This window comes from Lissotriton vulgaris, chromosome 9 (assembly GCF_964263255.1).
Source record: "Lissotriton vulgaris chromosome 9, aLisVul1.2, whole genome shotgun sequence".
In the NCBI taxonomy this organism is placed as follows: Eukaryota; Metazoa; Chordata; class Amphibia; order Caudata; family Salamandridae; genus Lissotriton; species Lissotriton vulgaris.
The window spans coordinates 269,137,104-269,155,311 of record NC_141697.1 but is presented as its reverse complement, the minus strand read 5'-3'; positions in this window follow the sequence as shown (position 1 = coordinate 269,155,311).

The window sequence follows — 18,208 nt, the reverse complement described above, 5'->3', positions numbered from 1 at the left end:
CACTCTGCACTCACTGTCACTCTGCAATCAGTGTTACTCTGCAATCAGTGTCACTCTGCACTCACTGTCACTCTGCACTCACTGTCACTCTGCAATCAGTGTCACTCTGCACTCACTGTCACTCTGCACTCACTGTCACTCTGCACTCACTGTCACTCTGCACTCACTGTCACTCTGCAATCAATGTCACTCTGCACTCACTGTCACTCTGCACTCACTGTTACTCTGCACTCACTGTCACTCTGCACTCAGTCTGCACTCACTGTCACTCTGCACTCACTGTCACTCTGCACTCACTGTCACTCACTGTCACTCTGCACTCACTGTCACTCTGCACTCAGTCTGCACTCACTGTCACTCTGCACTCACTGTCACTCTGCACTCACCGTCACTCTGCACTCACTGTCACTCTGCACTCACTGTCACTCTGCACTCACTGTCACTTGCTGTCACTCTGCACTCGCTGTCACTCTGCACTCACTGTCACTCTGCACTCACTGTCACTCACTGTCACTCTGCACTCACTGTCACTTTGCACTCACTGTCACTCTGCAATCACTGTCACTCACTGTCACTCACTGTCACTCACTGTCACTCTGCACTCACTGTCACTCTACACTCACTGTCACTCTGCAATCAGTGTCATTCTGCACTCACTGTCACTCTGCACTCACTGTCACTCTGCACTCACTGTCACTCTGCACTCACTGTCACTCTCGCACTCACTCTGCACTCACTGACGAAGTGGTGACGTAGGCCGAGACCTAAAAAAGTTGACTGGCTGGATGGAAGGTTGGGGGAGGGATAGAGAGAAAGAGAGAACTCACAAACCATATATATAGAGAGAGATAGAGAGAGAGGGGAATGATCGTAACATGCACACCTATAAAATGATAAATCTCAAATAGCACAGAAAGAATCCAAATGAAGAATTCATTTATGATGTCACCACTAGATAGATACACTGATCCAATTAAAAATCATAGTGAAATCTAAATGCTCCAGGGGCGGGACAAAAAGAGTGATGGGGAGGAAAGCCATTGCAATAGACAAGGAGCAGACCCAAAGCATAGTCTAAGCATTTGTTAAAGTAATGATTACAATGTTGTCTGCAACAGATAGGTAGCGAGTCTGACAAAAAAACTTGTGAAGTTGCATGGTCGATTACTTTGCACCTTAGCTGGTCGCTGGATACATGTGGTCTTCAAACAATCGCACTATTTATGGGTAAAGTGTGAATGCCAGAGTTAAAAGCCACGTGCATATGCCAATAGGCCATTTCCTTTGGTTATGCATAGTTCTAAACACAGGTTTACACTTGGCAGGGCTGACGCAGTCTTCCATCCTTACAAGTGTGATAAAAGAGGTACTTCCGTGTTGCTCAAGAACAACCCATGTTATTTTGTTGCTAAAAGACAAGCCACGCCTTCCAGTGCATCATATAACTGCCCATTATTAATATTACTTATTAAAAGATATGCCCCGTCCCCAAGCAGGAGCTGTGATAAGCAGCAATGTGTGTGTTTATATTCTGTCATGACCAACGCCTGTGAGGGTGCCTCGATATCTCTTGGATAAAGTGTGCTTCACCAGATTGCACACAGTACATCCCAGCCTTTAGTTTACAAGATGTTCCACGGTCTGCAGATACCGCGCCGTTGGGAACCATGAGCTGTTTGAACTGCGATGCAGACGAACGCGCGCCCACCAAACGCACTGCTGTTCCTGGCTATCTTTATTTGGAGGAGATAGCTGGCTGTTATCTGCAGATACCGCGCCGTTGGGAACCACGAGCTGTTTGAACTCCGATGCAGACGAACGCGCGCCCACCAAACGCACTGCAGAATGGTGAACGCGCCCACAGCATCTGGATTCCATTACAGCGCCTCCCTGACAGCTCCTAATTGATATTTATGGACGGCCGCGTGCATAACCGCACAGATTATGGCGGAAGTGGCCAAAATGAATTACATATGGCCTATTGCGTGAAGGCTACTAAAAAGACACGACCACGAAGACCAATTAACATCCAGATGGCAAAAAAACTACTTCAAAATCTCGCGCACTGAGGAATTTTTCCTGCACGATTCGTAACCCCTTAAGAATACGAGCTCGGAGCTCCACCCCACTTCTGACGAAGTGGTGACGTAGGCCGAGCCCTAAAAATGGCCGCCCGTCCTAATAGAGACAACAGAAGTTTCTTCCAGCCAGCTACATCGCTTTTCAGCCGAGTAAAAGGAGGAAGAAGATTCTTATCATATCGAAGTATCCATTGAAATATAAATCCCAAGATATTTGAATCCTTCCTGAGCAATCTGAATGGGACAATTACTAGGCAGGACAGGGGTGTCTCCACACAATACATAGAGATAAGATTTTGCCCAGTTTATTACAAATCCTTAATTCCTACCATACAAGGCCAAGACATCACAAACAACATTAAGGGATTTCCTGGGAGAAGTCAAATAAAGTAATATGTTGTCAGCATATAGGGAGATCCGATCTTCAAACTGCGGGGACCAACGAATACCCCTTATAGAAGGCTCCCAACGGATCCAGGCCGCGAGAGCCTCAAGAGCCAAAGAAAACAAAAGAGGCGAAAGCGGGCACCCCTTTCTAGTGCCCCGCCCAAGACAAAATGGCGCCGAGACACGATTGTTCACAACAACCTGCGCAAGAGGGTCAGTATATAATAAACGCACCCAGCTAATAAACTCAGGACCGAAACCGAATTTAGCCAATACAGCCCAGAGATATGGCCATTCCACCGTATCAAAGGCCATCGTCGCGTCTAACGACACTAATATGGCCGGTTCCCACAGGGTATGCGCCCTGGCTAGAACCCTGTGTAACCGCCTTAGGTTCAACGCCGTATTCCTATGCGGGATAAATCCAGATTGGTCAGGATGTACTAAATCACTAATGACCTTGATCAACCTATTAGACAAAACTTTTGCCAAAATCTTGGTTTCCAAATTCAGTAAAGAGATCGGTCTCTAGGAAGCACAATTGGATCTCGGCTTCCCCTCCTTAGGTATCACCACTATAGAGGCCACTCTCTGGTCTCGGGGCAACACCCCACATTCTCGAGCTTACAAAAACATATCTCTCAAATAAGGGGCGATCTTATCTGCTCTGAGCTTATATAACTCGATTGGAAGACCATTGGGACCCATTGCTTTCCCAGAATTCAAGGAGCGCACTGCCAAGGCAATCTCATCCGCAGTAAGTTTACTATCCATGAGGTCACGATCCTCCTCCGTTAAACGTGGAAGTTGAATATCCCTCAATAATAAGCGCAAATCTTCCTCTGGCCTATCTGAGTCAGAAGTATAAACATTACGGAAATGATCCGCAAAACCATCTATTATCCCCTGCGGGTCGTATATATAAGTCCCCTCCTTCGTCTCAATCTCAGGAACCACCCGATCCGCCTGTCCTTCCTATCCAACCAAGCAATCAATTTACCGGCCTTGTCCCCAACATCATAAAGACGCCCTTGCTGTTCTCGACCCAAGCTCTAGCACTATATGTGACTAGCGTCCTGTATTCGAGCTGCTTAAGTTGTAAAACATGTAATCTAGCCCGGGTTACCTCCTGTTCTATTTCCATTTCAATGTTCGCTATCTCCGATTCAACTCTCACCACTTCTTTCTCTTTCTGTCTGTTGACTCCCGCGATCAGGGCCAAGGCTTGACCTCTAATCACTGTCTTAAAAGCCTCCCACAGCAAGATCGACGAGAAAACTGAACTCTCATTTTCCTGAAAATAGTGCTCCAACGTTTTTAACAGTTCCTCACGAATCTTAGGATTACGCAAGTGCCACGGGTTAATGGGGGCGATCCTACCACCTGATCCCAAGGTCATCTCAAATCGGAGCCAGAGCGGCGAGTGATCCGAGATACCTCTAGCCAGATGTTTCACTTCAGTAATATACGATGCCTGGGCCACCGGTACTAGACCATAGTCAATTCAAGAGAGGCTACCATGGGCACCAGAGTGGAAGGTATACTGTCGCTGATTAGGATGAAACAATCTCCAGCTATCAACCATACCCAGAGCCTCCAAAAAGTCGGGTAGCCATTTTTGTGCCCGTCCCACATCACGGGGCGGAAACCTGTCCATGGTGCCGGAAACTACAGCATTGAAATCCCCACCCAGAATCAACAAACCACTAGTAAGATCTAAAACAATCTTCCCCAAGTCAATATAGGTAGTGGTTTGCAGACCCGGGGGGACATAAATAGAGACCAAGGAGAGAGTATATCCCTTCCAACATCCCGACACCGCTATATATCGACCCCTCTCATCTGCGACAATGGAGTCAACTATAAATGGGAGAGATATCCCAACTCCCCGGGACCCCGAAGTAAACCCAGCATGCACAACCAGCCAGTAGCCTTTTCTGTGCATCGCCTTACATGCATTTCCTACCAAGTGTGTTTCCTGGAGTAGGACTACATCCGGGGAATGTCTTTTTAGGAATTGTAGGACCACACTGCGCTTGATTTTATCCCCCAACCCATTCACATTCCAACTCAAAACTCGCAACCCCCTACCCCCCATCACTAAACATAAAGAAGGTCCAATCCCCCTCCAATCCTAGCAGCATCAATAAGCAATCCTGGAATACGATGCCTTGGAAAAACACAAAGAAAAAAACAAGACAAAAAATAAACACCCCTCCCTCCCACCAAACTTCCCGTTACAGTACCCCCCACCCTGCACCCCTGCTTACGACTATCATGTCTCCCCAACTTGCAGTGTGCCTGTCACCCCCACATCTAGACTAAGCTACCAAAAAAGATAAATCTGAGGAGGGAAGAGACCCAGCGATAGCCCGTTGACCCCCCATAGTTACTGTGCTAAAACATGTTGTCGGAAAGAGTACAGAAATAGTCAGATCCCAAACTTTCCCAGTTCCCACAGCAAGAGTACTTATTCTAGTTCTTGTGAGCCCTCTCCTTCATCACCACTCTGTCTCTGGGGTTCATGTTGAGCAGCTAAAGTGTCCAACCAGTCCGCTGCGATCTCCGGCTTGTCAAAGAAATAAACTCTCTCATTATGTTCAATACTCAGCTTGGCCGGGTTTACCATGGGGTACTTGAGTCCCTTATCATGTGGCTTCCGTTTAACCCCCATAAAGCTCATTCTCTGCTTCTGTACTGCCTGTGTGAAGTCCGGAAAAAAACTGATGGATGAGTTTTCGTACTTCAAAGGGCCCCCCGATCTGGAGGCCTGGAGGATCGCATCTCTGTCCCTAAAATTAAATATTCTCGCAATCAACGGTCGAGGCGGGGCACCGACATGCGGTCTGCCTCCGGGAACTCTGTGCGCTCTCTCGACGGTAAAGAAATTGCTCAGGTCTTTGGGCTTAAGATGATTAAGTACCAAATCTTCGACGAGGAGATCTGCCGCCTGTCCCTCCGCCTTTTCCGGCACTCCAATAAGATGCACGTTGTTCCTCCAGGCCCGTCTTTCAAAATCCTCCAGTTTACAGGTAGCCAGGTCATTCGAGGCCTACAAGGTCCGAACCTCCGATTGCAGTTCCGTTACATCATTATGAGGCTAGCAGTCTTGATATCAATTGATTTAACTTTCTCACTTGTCTTCGTGAGGTCCGTCCAAATGAGATTTACCTCAATAGATACAGTGTCCAATTTATGAGCCAGGCTCTCCATCTTCTGTCCGAGGGAGGACTTTATTCTATGGCGACCATCACGTCTTGTAGCATCGGCTCCGCTTCCAGCACAGAGGTTTCTTTCACTCCTTCTTGCGACTTTCCCAGTCCACTAGGCGACCCTTTAGTTTGTGCATATCGGTCTAGGTTGTTAGATTGGGTATACCTTCCCCCTCTAGTGGACTTCGATTGTCGTTTCTCTTCCTCCGGTTTGGTCGCCATTTGTTCGCCGTTCGATTCGAGGCGGAAGCACTGGGTAGCCGTTGTATTTGGACCAATATCTTCCTTACGACCCTTTAGGAATGCCTGCTAGCCATCCGCAGTCCCGTACTGTCGACAAAAAGCCCAGGCCTCGGCGCACTGACTGGTGTGACACGCAGCCAAAATCCTAAATCTCGATTCCACAGGTCAGCACTCCGTTAAAGTGTCGTAATAGTACGGCACACTGTCGTCGACCAGGGTCTCAGATGTTCTGGAGCAGGATCCAGTGAGGTATCAGAGAATTCCAGGCCGGGCCAGTCACTTCCAGTATTCAGAGCCGTTTTTGTCACATTACAACTCGGGCACAATGCCAACTCAAACACTGGGTCTCCAAGAGATACAGGCCTCAAACTGTCCGGACCTCTAACTCTGGTCCCCGGGGCACACTCAGGACACGGTTTTCAGCATTCGACTCTCCTTCGGTTCCGCTGCAAGAAGCACCCCACAGTAAACAGGATAAACAACAGGATATATTCGGGGGGCTACGAGGGTCTCAGGAGCCCTAAGCTCACGCAGCCATCTTGGATGCGCGCGAAGCTCCTTCCTAATTTGTGTATTTCAATGCGATGCTCACAGGATGTTGTGGGAATCCTCTCCCAGTGTCTGTGATTCACAGACTATTTTTTCTTTTTGCTAATAAACATTTGCAGATTTTATGTAGGCTTGTTACCAGATTTTCGTCTATGCCTGACAGCAACAAACATGACTATGAAAGATGAGACAACTCTTCCACAAAAACAGAACCTTCAGCCTCCAGTTTTCAAAACAAGTTCTCTTAATGTACAGAAAATGCCCAGATTGATGCAGCATAGTTTAGATGTTCCCTGTCTCCGAAAGAGTCGCTTTCAGCCTACACGTTTTGGGCTCACAATAAAAAAAATACCAGAATTGTGGAGCTATTTAACTTCTTACATCGTAACTGCTGTCACTTTTTTTTTTTTTACATCTTTAACAGCTGCAACTAACACATGGCAGCTGCCACCTTTCTCTCTCTTTGCTCTTCCCTGACACATTTCAAGTGGAAAAGAGGTATTAAATACTTTGTTGCTGCATGCGTTCACACTTGTATCCATATGTCTATATAAAGTAACAAAGTATCATGTGCCTCATTGCCACCTGAAAAATACATCACAAGGAAGGGGAAAGATATAAGTTGCAAGTTGCTACATTTAAATTGTCTAAGTTGGAAAAAGCACCAGAAGGTATGTTGGGAAAAAATATTCTGAAATTCGGTATTGTGGGTCATTCACTGACCGCAAACGTGGTGGATGAATCTTCTTTCTTAATATCCATAAGATCATCTTCACACTGGGGTGTCATATAAAGAAAGGCATTCCACTACCAGGTGCTGAAAGTCTCAAAAGCCAAATCCTATGAGAAGCTGTTCATGTCCCCCAAAGTAGCATTGCAATGTTATCTAGCGGTCTACAGCCCCTCACCTCCCCCAAACTCCTAACCTATGAAACCACGTGTATGAAGGACAGCCAGGAACCTACAACAGGCTCAAAAGAAGCCTACAATGTTGCATTGAGAGACACAACTGGGAGGATGTTAACAAACACTAGGAACAAGAAACAATCTTTAAAGTTAAAACATAATATCAGGCCCTCCTTTGCATTTGATTACTTTTTCTTCAACACAAATTCAGCACATATAGTAAACCTAGGTCCCTTCGTTCTAGAGGGGCCTGAATGCTGATCATCCATACTTTCCTCCGTTGGCAGGAGAGCTCTCTCTCCCAAGTATCTTCTAAATAATTTCCTACAGACAGAAGAAGAACCGAGGATCACAATAATTTTGGTGAGTACTGAAAATCTGGTTATATTTCAAATAACCCGAATCCCCCGAAAATAAGAATGAATGAAAACCAACTTTGAAAACTTTTTCAAAACCTGAACATTTTGCATTACATAATGCCTTGCCTACAGGAATGGCCTTGCCCGAAAAATTACATACGTTTGAATGTTTCTCTCACTTTTGTTCATATTGCCTTATGCTTAATAGCTGCTACGTGTGAGCCCCTGCATGTTTAGAGCATGTCACTGAGCCTGATCCCCTACACAATAGTTCAAAACAAGGGCTGACTGCAAACCCTCCCCTTGAAGGAAGTAACACGATTAGGGCCACCCGGGTCACTCACAACCACCTCTTAGCCGTTCAAACAATGAATAGTCTAATCAGACAGTAGAGAATACAAACCAAGTTATTTATTAGTATTGCGCTGCAGCGGAGCCTAGTCTGACCAGTCTCCTGAGATGACCGTCGAAGTACTGCCTCCCCCCAACATAAAGTCTGATAGTATACATTCCCAATTTCCCAAGAACACACCCAGACTGGAAATTTCTGGTCCAGGCAACAGTAAACAAAGGTAGCAAAGAAAGATGAGCCACTGTCCTGGGGCTGGGTACACACTATGTAGGCTCCAAGGCCGTTCGGCCTATGTCTACCATTATAAGATGTGGGAACAGGTTTATCGAACAGCGAAGGTATGCAACAATAGAGAGTATATTCCTTAGTGCAACGAAACTGGACATTGGGCTGTACAAGCTGAGGGTACAGGAGGCAGATTTCTGCTAAAACAAGCAATAAAAGACAAAAGCTTAGTTGCGATCACAAAACAAAATGTCGGTCACTAATAAAAAGGCACCATAAATGCTAACTTAATATGGAACATAACATGAGCATCACGATAAGAACATTTAAAATCTAACACCCCTTCCAACCAGGCACTTCCCAGTTAATTTAATAATCCGAAAGTACTTTGAGTCCTTGATAGGGTTATGTTGTGTGTTAGACCTGGCATCATTGGCGTGAGTCTCCCTTCCATTTTTGATGGATTGCCTCTTCTGTTTTTATATGTTTTGCTGGATTTATGCTTTGGGCACTGTGCCACTGCTAATCAGTGCCACAGTGCAAGTGCTCCCCATGTTAAATTGATATACTGATTGGATTCCATGATTGGGTTATTTGATTTATCTGTCAGCCCCTAGTACAGTGCAACATGTGTGCCCAAGGCTTGTAAGTCAAATGCTGCTGGTGGGCTTGCAGCACTGGTTGTGCCACCCACTGAAGCAGCTTGTAAAATGTGTCTCAGGCCTGCCATTGCGAGGCCTAGGTGCAGTCTAGTTTAGGAAGAATGGGGCCCCTGCCTAATAGGATGAACCCTGGCAAGGAAACAGCATATGGGGGTAAAAGGAGAGCAAATGTGCACCGGGTTATGTGCCTGGTTGAAAAAGGGGAGAGAAAACTAACCTACTAATGACTAGAAACACTCTAGTGCTAATTTATTATGATATTTTATTTTTATAACTTCTTTTTTTCATGGCAATTATTTTTCTTAATTCATTATAAATACAATTTACTATATATAAAAAAGACAATACATGTGCAATCGGTGAAATAATAAACAATTGAATCAATTATTATAAAAATACAGAAGTGCATTCCTTTTCAACGCGTTTCGGCGTGAGCCTTCTTCAGGAAGTCTGTATTCATGCACCAATATTTTAATTGGCAGATGGAGCACGAACGATTGCTTGCAATCTGGAGTGTAATCTGGGAATCAGTCCACCCACTGGTTTATGGATGCCGGGTAAGTATTCTGAGGATGGTCTGTAGATTCGCAGTCGATAAATTCTCCTAGGTTCTTCAGTTACATTGGTAAATAACGTGGTATTCACTCCATTCGGAATAACTGTCTAGGAGTGTATGGTAGACCAATCAGAGGGTGCCGAATTTATAAGGGGGAGATGTAAGCCTTCATGATTCCAATGGGGACTCCATCGATATTCCTGGAAATCCGTCCGTCACTTGTTCGACCATCCGCCGGTTCTGACAGGTGCAGTCTAGCACTGCCATGTCGACTTGGCCAAGTGCACCCACTTGCCAGTCCCTAAACCTTCCCTTTGCTTCATATTAGACACCCCTATGGTAGGCCCAAGGGCAGGGTGCATTGTAAGTATAAGGTAGGACATGCTCTGATGTGTGTAGCATGTTCTAATAGTGAATTACAGCCATTTTCGTTTTTCACTATGGAAGGCTACCTGTTCTCATAAGTTAGAATGGGCAGTTAGATTATTGGGGAAGTCAATGACCAGGAAGGTCTGGACAAAAGTAGCGACACAATTGGTGAAAATCGGTCACTGGATGTAAATTTGGAAGTATCAGAATCCCCTGCGGTTTCAATGTTAGAAATTATGTTAATGGTGCAAAAGTCGCTACAAGGGTTGTTAGAAATAACAATGTTAAACGACGATGTCCTGAAAAGTCTAAAAAAATGTACCTCGCTAAAATTGAGGGAGAACTACAGGGCATTAGAGGTCAAATGCCATCAATGTTGAGACCTGTCTTAGACCCAGTGGTTATGGGTCAAGGGAGGGAGGGGAATGATAGATCAGTCGATCTCCCATTTGTAAGCCAGGTTGAGGAAGCTCACACTGAAGGCCATGAAGTTTACGTGTCAAGATGGCCAATGTTGGTAAAAAGGAGAGGTGAATATACGCATTATGGCCATTCTAAGCGAATAAGAGGTTCAGGTAGTGATGCACCAAGAAAGTTTAATAGAAGAGCGACGGAAAAAAGAAAGGTGAGGAAGGAGTCATTAGAAGAGTTAACACAAAAGCTCAAGTCCCAATCAAATAAAACAACCAGGGAACAGAAAGGTAAAGACTCTGAGAAAAGGGCCAGCATCCCAGCAAAAAAGAAATATAATAGGAAGCAAACTCAACAGGATAATGAGAGCCATGCAGCCCCAAACCCAGTAAAGACACAGGCCCGGAGGCCCCCCATCAAAAATAAAAATAAGGTAAACCGGGAAAGCAGCCCGAAAGTGATATCTAGATTAAATACACAACACTATCAAGGTGTCACAAAGCTAGAAGAAGTGGTTGACAGAGAGTATAAGTGGCTTTACTGTGAACACGTAAAATTGGGAAGGGGTGGCAAAAAATTTAAAAAGAGTGGGTATTTAAATAGAGCATACCTACTCAATGTTTTTGCCCATTGCCCAAATCTAAATGGGATAGGGTCTCGAGATCTAAGAAAGGTGGGATTCCAAACAACTGGGGCGGGCAAGGAGGTCACGAAGGTACAGCTTTATTCAGGCTTGGTGACGTCCGCAATAGAAAACGCAGAGTAAGAAATCCATAAAGAGGGGATACGCCTAGTGCCCAAAGAAGAGTAAGCGCTAGTGCTTAAGGTGCCCCAGCAGAAACCTTTTTTAAGGTATCATGCGGGGTTAAGCAAGAGGCAGGTGAAGCTCCCAGAGAAGGAAATAGAGGAAGGGAGAGAACATTTTAACATAGTAATAAACAATACAGATATGCTGGAGGCATGGAAGAATTGGAGTAATACCTCCAGCTTCGCAGGACCCTCATATAGTTACAGGGAGGATTCCGTAGTGAATGGGCCTTTGAGTGACGTAGAATAGGTAACGGGGCAGTCACAGAGCACACAAGTGGTCTCTTGGAATATAAATGGACTGGGAACACATTTAAAATATGAAGCTGTGAAAGAACTTGCAAAAAAGAATGAAATCATCTGTATACAAGAGACCTGGCTCTGTGACGTACCCCAAGTAGTTGAAGGATTTCGACAAGTCCACCGGGCAGCTGTAAAATCGAACTCTGGGCGTCCTGCAGGTGGCTTGTTGACAATGATATCAACAACTTTAACAACTAAAACTATTTTGATATCTGTAAAGTGTAAGTGGCTTTTAGCCTGTAGAATCCAAACCACATTTGCGGATAAGAAATATAAATTCATGCTGATCCTAAATGTGTACATGCAATGGAACTCAACGAAGGAATATGGGGTCGAATTGTTACATTTTAGGAATGATATGGATGCACTTTGTGATAGATATGGAAATGATTTGATTGTGTTAATGGGTGATTTTAACCATAAACTAAATCCAAAATTGTTTGATCAATGGTACTCAGAAATTCTAGAGGCATATGATATAAAAAATGCAGAGTTTATGGAAACAAAAACCTCTACTGATGCGGTGGAATTGGGTAAATATTTATCAAATAACATTTCTTTTGTCTAAATGGAAGGCTAGTCTAAGACCGTCCGGCAAAGAAAACTTTTAAATATGGGGCACATAATTGCCCAATAGACTATGTGTTTATGCCAGCATGGAATTTCGAGTTGGTGAATGATTTTAGCATTAATCCCATGGAATGTAGTGATCACAATTTAATAAAGTTAGAATTGGGAATAGCACAACGTATGGTTTTCGACAGGGTTATCTGGCAAGAGACAGAGTATCCAAAGAAGATAACCACTAGGTTATCCGAAAAATCAATTGAGAAGCTAGCAAGCCTGCAACAAAAGATTCAGTTAGGCAGTTTGAAGGGCCAAGACCTACTTTGGTTTGTGGAAAAAATATAACAAGTAGTGGAAAGTATAAGTATATAACTAAGGCCCCCAGCAAATGGACAGAACAAGAAAGGAAATACCCAAAGTAAGAAAGGTACATGGTTTAACCAGGATTGTTTAATGAAAAAAAGAGAAATTAGGAGGGAAGAGCGTAGCCTACGAAAAACATTTACACGAGTAAAAGAAGTTTGTTGGGGCAAATTATTGGAAACTATTGAAACTAAGAACCTATGGCAATTCTGAAAGCTAATACAGTCAGTTAGGGAACCTTTGATCACCCCAATGACCTGTGTAGTGGAGGAAGATGCATGGGCACAGTATATTCAGAAATCGTATGCCCCAGGGAGGTCGTCTGATAATTTGGTACCAAAGTTGTGGAGTGATCTAGTAGAGGATCTCAAACATGATTGCTCAGTAACAAACGTCCTTAGGATAATTAGGTCTTTAAATTTAACAAGAGCGGTGGGCCCGGATGATATGCCGGCACTGATATTAAATTCAAACCAGCTCTGGTGGGCGGAATTCTTCTCAAATTTTTTTATTTTAATACTAGAGCAAGGGGTAGTTCCTGCAAACTGGAAGGGTGCAATAATAAGGCCACTGCACAAGAAAGGGCATGTATACGCCCCTAAGAATTACAGGCTAATTAACTTATTAGATATAGGAGAAAAGATTTTTGCTAAGATGATACTTGGTAAGTTAAAAGCGTGGGCGGAACTTCGATCAATTGTGCCTGTGGAACAGGGTGGTTTTAAAGAAGGCCACTCCACGATTGATCATTGTTTTGCCCTGTGGGCTTTAGCTAGGAAATCGATTGAACAGAACGGCAAATTATGCTGCTGTTTCGTGGATTTCCGAGCGGCCTTTGATTCAGTAGACAGAAGCAGCCTTTGGGAAGTGCTAGAAAACCATGCATTGCCGGAGGGTATACTAAATATTCTAAAAGAATTACATAGTGACAATTGGGCCCAGGTCATTAGAGACTCAAAGGGCTCATTAACGCAGAAAATCCCGGTAAAGAATGGCTTGAGACAAGGGTGCGTTTTGGCACCCTTGCTCTTTTCAATCTTCTTAGCTGATCTTCCCGTGATTTTAGAAGTTGATAAGAGTGCGAGCCCACGCATGAATAGTAATAAAGTTGCATGCCTTTTATATGCTGATGACCTAGTGATCGTGGACCAAACCGAAATGGGCCTCCAAAGGAAATTAAACGCTTTTAAAACATATTGTGATAAAAAGTTTCTAACGGTGAATATGGAGAAAACAAAGATCCTATGTTTTGGGAAGAGGGTAAAAAATTTTACATGGTTTTTAGGTTTAGATAAATTAAAGGTAGTAAGTGAATATAAATATCTAGGCCTTTGGTTTGATAGTACATTAAAATGGAAAATTCACGTGGCGGCACAAACTTCAAAGGCGTCCTCATCGGTCTGTGGACTGAAAAAATTTAATAAGGACTATGGTGACATGTCTCACAGACCGTTACTAAAGGCTTTTGAAGCTATGATACCCCCACAAGTTCTCTACGGTGCTGAAGTGCTCTATCTGAGTGGTAAAAGGGGGTGGGGCCGGGAGGAAGGAAAGATAATTAAAATGTTGTTGTCCCTACCTAACGGTTCCATGTTGCAAGCCATTAGATTGGAGGTAGGCTTGATGGCATTGGAGGTAAAGGCACAAATATCTTTACTAAGATTTTGGAACAGCCAGATGCCCGGTGGTGAACAGAAGGTGTCAATTTGGTGTAGAAAGGAAATACAAGCAAGCAGCTTACATTGGGCACGGGAAGTGAGGAAAACCCTTCAGCTAATAGCTGCCCAATTAAAGCTGACCCTCGAACAACCTTCATTTGATTTAGTTTTCACAAAGAAAATGCTTTGTGACCGAGGGCACGAACGCTCCAGATCACAAGACCTAGAATACCTGAAGTTTAAAAAATCAATGAAATGGGTAAGGAATGAATGGGAAAAGGAGGTCCGGTTTCCATATTTGGATGTACTACCCAATAAATGGTTAAGGTACGAAATCATGAAGGTTCGGCTAGGATTAAACCCATGGAAGACTGACAGTAAACTAAAAGTAGCCCTGATCCAACCTGATGGTATTTGTAAATGTGGCCTAGGTGTAAAGAATGATATTTTACATATACTACAGGACTGTATATTGATTTTAACAGTGCGAAAAATGTTTTCACGTCCAATATTTTTAAAGTATAAGGCGAACACACAATCGAAGACTGTTGTTCTCCTTACAGAAATGTCGTTTTTAGATATCACAATTGCTTTGGGGAAATTTTTAAAAGCAACAAGAGAAGCTGTAACGGAGACATCCAAGGAAGTTGAGAAATTTTAAGATATTAAGATGTAAAATATGGAAAATGTTAATTTAATGTTTTAATGGTTTTAAATGTGTATAGAATGTTAAAATGAACTATGATGTAACATTTTCTATTGCTAAGTCGATCCATGGCCCTGTGTATGGTTTATAGACTATTGTCTAAATAAACTTTGTTTTACTACTACTACAGTTAGATTATTACATTCTTATAATCCTAACCGACTCAGGGAACATGGTATAAATACCAATTTAGTATGCCTGAACTCAGAATAATAAAATACATCTTTTAGTAAAGTTTATTGTAATATTCTATGTTTGCAAATACCACTTTTAGAAAGCAGGTATTTGCTTGCCTAACCATTTGAGCCTGCCTCTGTTGGGTGGTGTATTCCTTGTCTGGGTTTGTGAGTGACAGGTCTGGGGAATTCCAGGAGACAGGCTGGGACAGCCCAGTGGTGAATAGAGAAATTTACATCCAGATGGGAGGGAGGGGTGCACCTGGGACCTGAACAGGGCTGGGCCTTCCCTCTACAATGCTGGCTCCACCCCCTGCGGCTTGTCTGATGTCTCTTACCTGCACTGTGAAAGGAGATGAGGAATCATGTCAACAGAGTGCTCCAGAGCTGTATCTTCCTTCCCCTGTGCTGGCTCCACCTCCTGTGGGGCGTCTGATGTCTCTGCCCTGCACAGTGAAAGGAAGAAGAGAGTCATGTAAACAAAGTGCTCAGGAACTGGTTTGAACTAGGCAGAGGCCTCTCTGCCTTCAGAGAACAAAGGATTTTGGGGTATAAAGATTGGGACCCAGTCCCAAAGACTTTAGATCACTTCTGGAACAAGAACCCTTTCTGCCAAGGAGAAGAACCAAGGAAGCTGCAGGAGTTTGGACTGCCCCTCTGCCAGTGTGCTGTTTGCTGGGTTGGCCTGCAGTGGTTGCTTCATTGCCAAGGGAAAGGAGAAGGAACTTTGTAAGGACTTTCATCTACAGAATATTCTCCAAGGGATTGAACTGTGCTTGCCTCCTGCTGAAGTCTCAGGGACAAAAGACTTCACCTCCAGCTCCCTCCTGAATTTCCTTGCTGGGAATTCTGACTCCAGTCACTTGCGTGCCGCTGGGAGCTGGAAGCGCGACGCATCGAAGCATGTCGCCGCCGCAGCTGAAATCATCGCAACGCCGGAGAAGCGAGCCTTCGCTGCATCTCCCTGGAAGCTTGTGTCCATGGAAGCTGCCTGCTGTCGCATCACCGGAGAAGCGTGACAACATCGAGAGAGTCGCCATCGCGTCGCAGGGCCTGCCGCGGCTCCAAAGTACAGAGTCGTCGCAAGGCTGCCAGGGCATCATCGCATCGCCGCATCAAGGGCGCCATCTTCTCACATCGCAACTGGATCATCGCAACGCACCAAGGCGCCATCTTGCGCACCGCAATGGGCACGCAGGCCGAGAATCAGCGCATCACCTCTGCACCGGTAAGGCTCACGACGAGTCCCCTACTTTGCGCAAGCATTGAGGAAGGACGAAACCATTCCCCTGGGTCACGGACCAGATGCATCTCCCCTATTGCGAGCCTTTTGTTCACTTTGCGTTACACAAGCAGATACATTGTTGAGAATGTTGTCGCATTTACCAACAACTTGAACTAAGAGACTTTAATCATCTTTTAAGCAACCTTAAGTGTAGTATTGTGGATTTTTGTCGTTTATGGTCTTGTGTTAAGTCTATATAAAGAATACTTATTTTTATAAAAACCTGTGTTGTGTCCATCTGTAGTGTTATCACTGTATTACTGTGTATATTCACAAATGCTTAACACACTGCCTCTGAGATAGTGAAACCAGGTGAAGTCGCGAGGCCGGGCCAGTCACTTCCAGTATTCAGAGCCGTTTTTGTCACATTACAACTCGGGCACAATGCCAACTCAAACACCGGGTCTCCAAGAGATACAGGCCTCAAACTGTCCAGACCTCTAACTCTGGTCCCCGGGGCACACTCAGGACACGGTTTTCAGCATTCGACTCTCCTTCGGTTCCGCTGCAAGAAGCACCCCAGTGTAAACAGGATAAACGACAGGATATATTCGGGGGGGCTACGAGGGTCTCAGGAGCCCTAAGCTCACGCAGCCATCTTGGATGCGCGCGAAGCTCCTTCCTAATTTGTGTATTTCAATGCGATGCTCACAGGATGTTGTGGGAATCCTCTCCCAGTGTCTGTGATTCACAGACTATTTTTTCTTTTTGCTAATAAACATTTGCAGACTTTATGTAGGCTTGTTACCAGATTTTCTTCTATGCCTGACAGCAACAAACATGACTATGAAAGATGAGACAACTCTTCCACAAAAACAGAACCTTCAACCTCCAGTTTTCAAAACAAATTCTCTTAATGTACAGAAAATGCCCAGATTGATGCAGCATAGTATAGATAGTTCCCTGTCTCCGAAAGAGTCGCTTTCAGCCTACACGTTTTGGGCTCACAATAAAAAAAATACCAGAATTGTGGAGCTATTTAACTTCTTACATCGTAACTGCTGTCACTTTTTTTTACATCTTTAACAGCTGCAACTAACACATGGCAGCTGCCACCTTTCTCTCTCTTTGCTCTTCCCTGACACATTTCAAGTGGAAAAGAGGTATTAAATACTTTGTTGCTGCATGCGTTCACACTTGTATCCATATGTCTATATAAAGTAACAAAGTATCATGTGCCTCATTGCCACCTGAAGAATACATCACAAGGAAGGGGAAAGATATCAGTTGCAAGTTGCTACATTTAAATTGTCTAAGTTGGAAAAAGCACCAGAAGGTATGTTGGGAAAAAATATTCTGAAATTCGGTATTGTGGGTCATTCACTGACCACAAACGTGGTGGATGAATCTTCTTTCTTAATATCCATAAGATCATCTTCACACTAGGGTGCCATATAAAGAAAGGCATTCCACTACCAGGTGTTGAAAGTCTCAAAAGCCAAATCCTATGGGAAGCTGTTCATGTCCCCCAAAGTAGCATTGCAATGTTATCTAGCGGTCTACAGCCCCTCACCTCCCCCAAACTCCTAACCTATGAAACCACGTGTATGAAGGACAGCCAGGAACCTACAACAGGCTCAAAAGAAGCCTACAATGTTGCATTGAGAGACACAACTGGGAAGATGTTAATGAACACTAGGAACAAGAATCAATCTTTAAAGTTAAAACATAATATAAGGCCCTCCTTTGCATTTGATTACTTTTTCTTCTACACAAATTCAGCACATATAGCAAACCTAGGTCCCTTCGTTCTAGAGGGGCCTGAATGCTGATCATCCATACATTCCTCCATTGGCAGGAGAGCACTCTCTCCCAAGTATCTTCTAAATAATTTCCAACAGAAAGGAGAAGAACTGAGGATCATAATAATTTTGGTGAGTACTGAAAATCTGGTTATATTTCAAATAACCCGACTCCCCCGAAAATAAGAATGAATGAAAACCAACTTTGAAAACTTTTTTAAAACCTGAACATTTTGCATTACATAATGCCTTGCCTACAGGAATGGCCTTGCCCGAAAAATTACATACG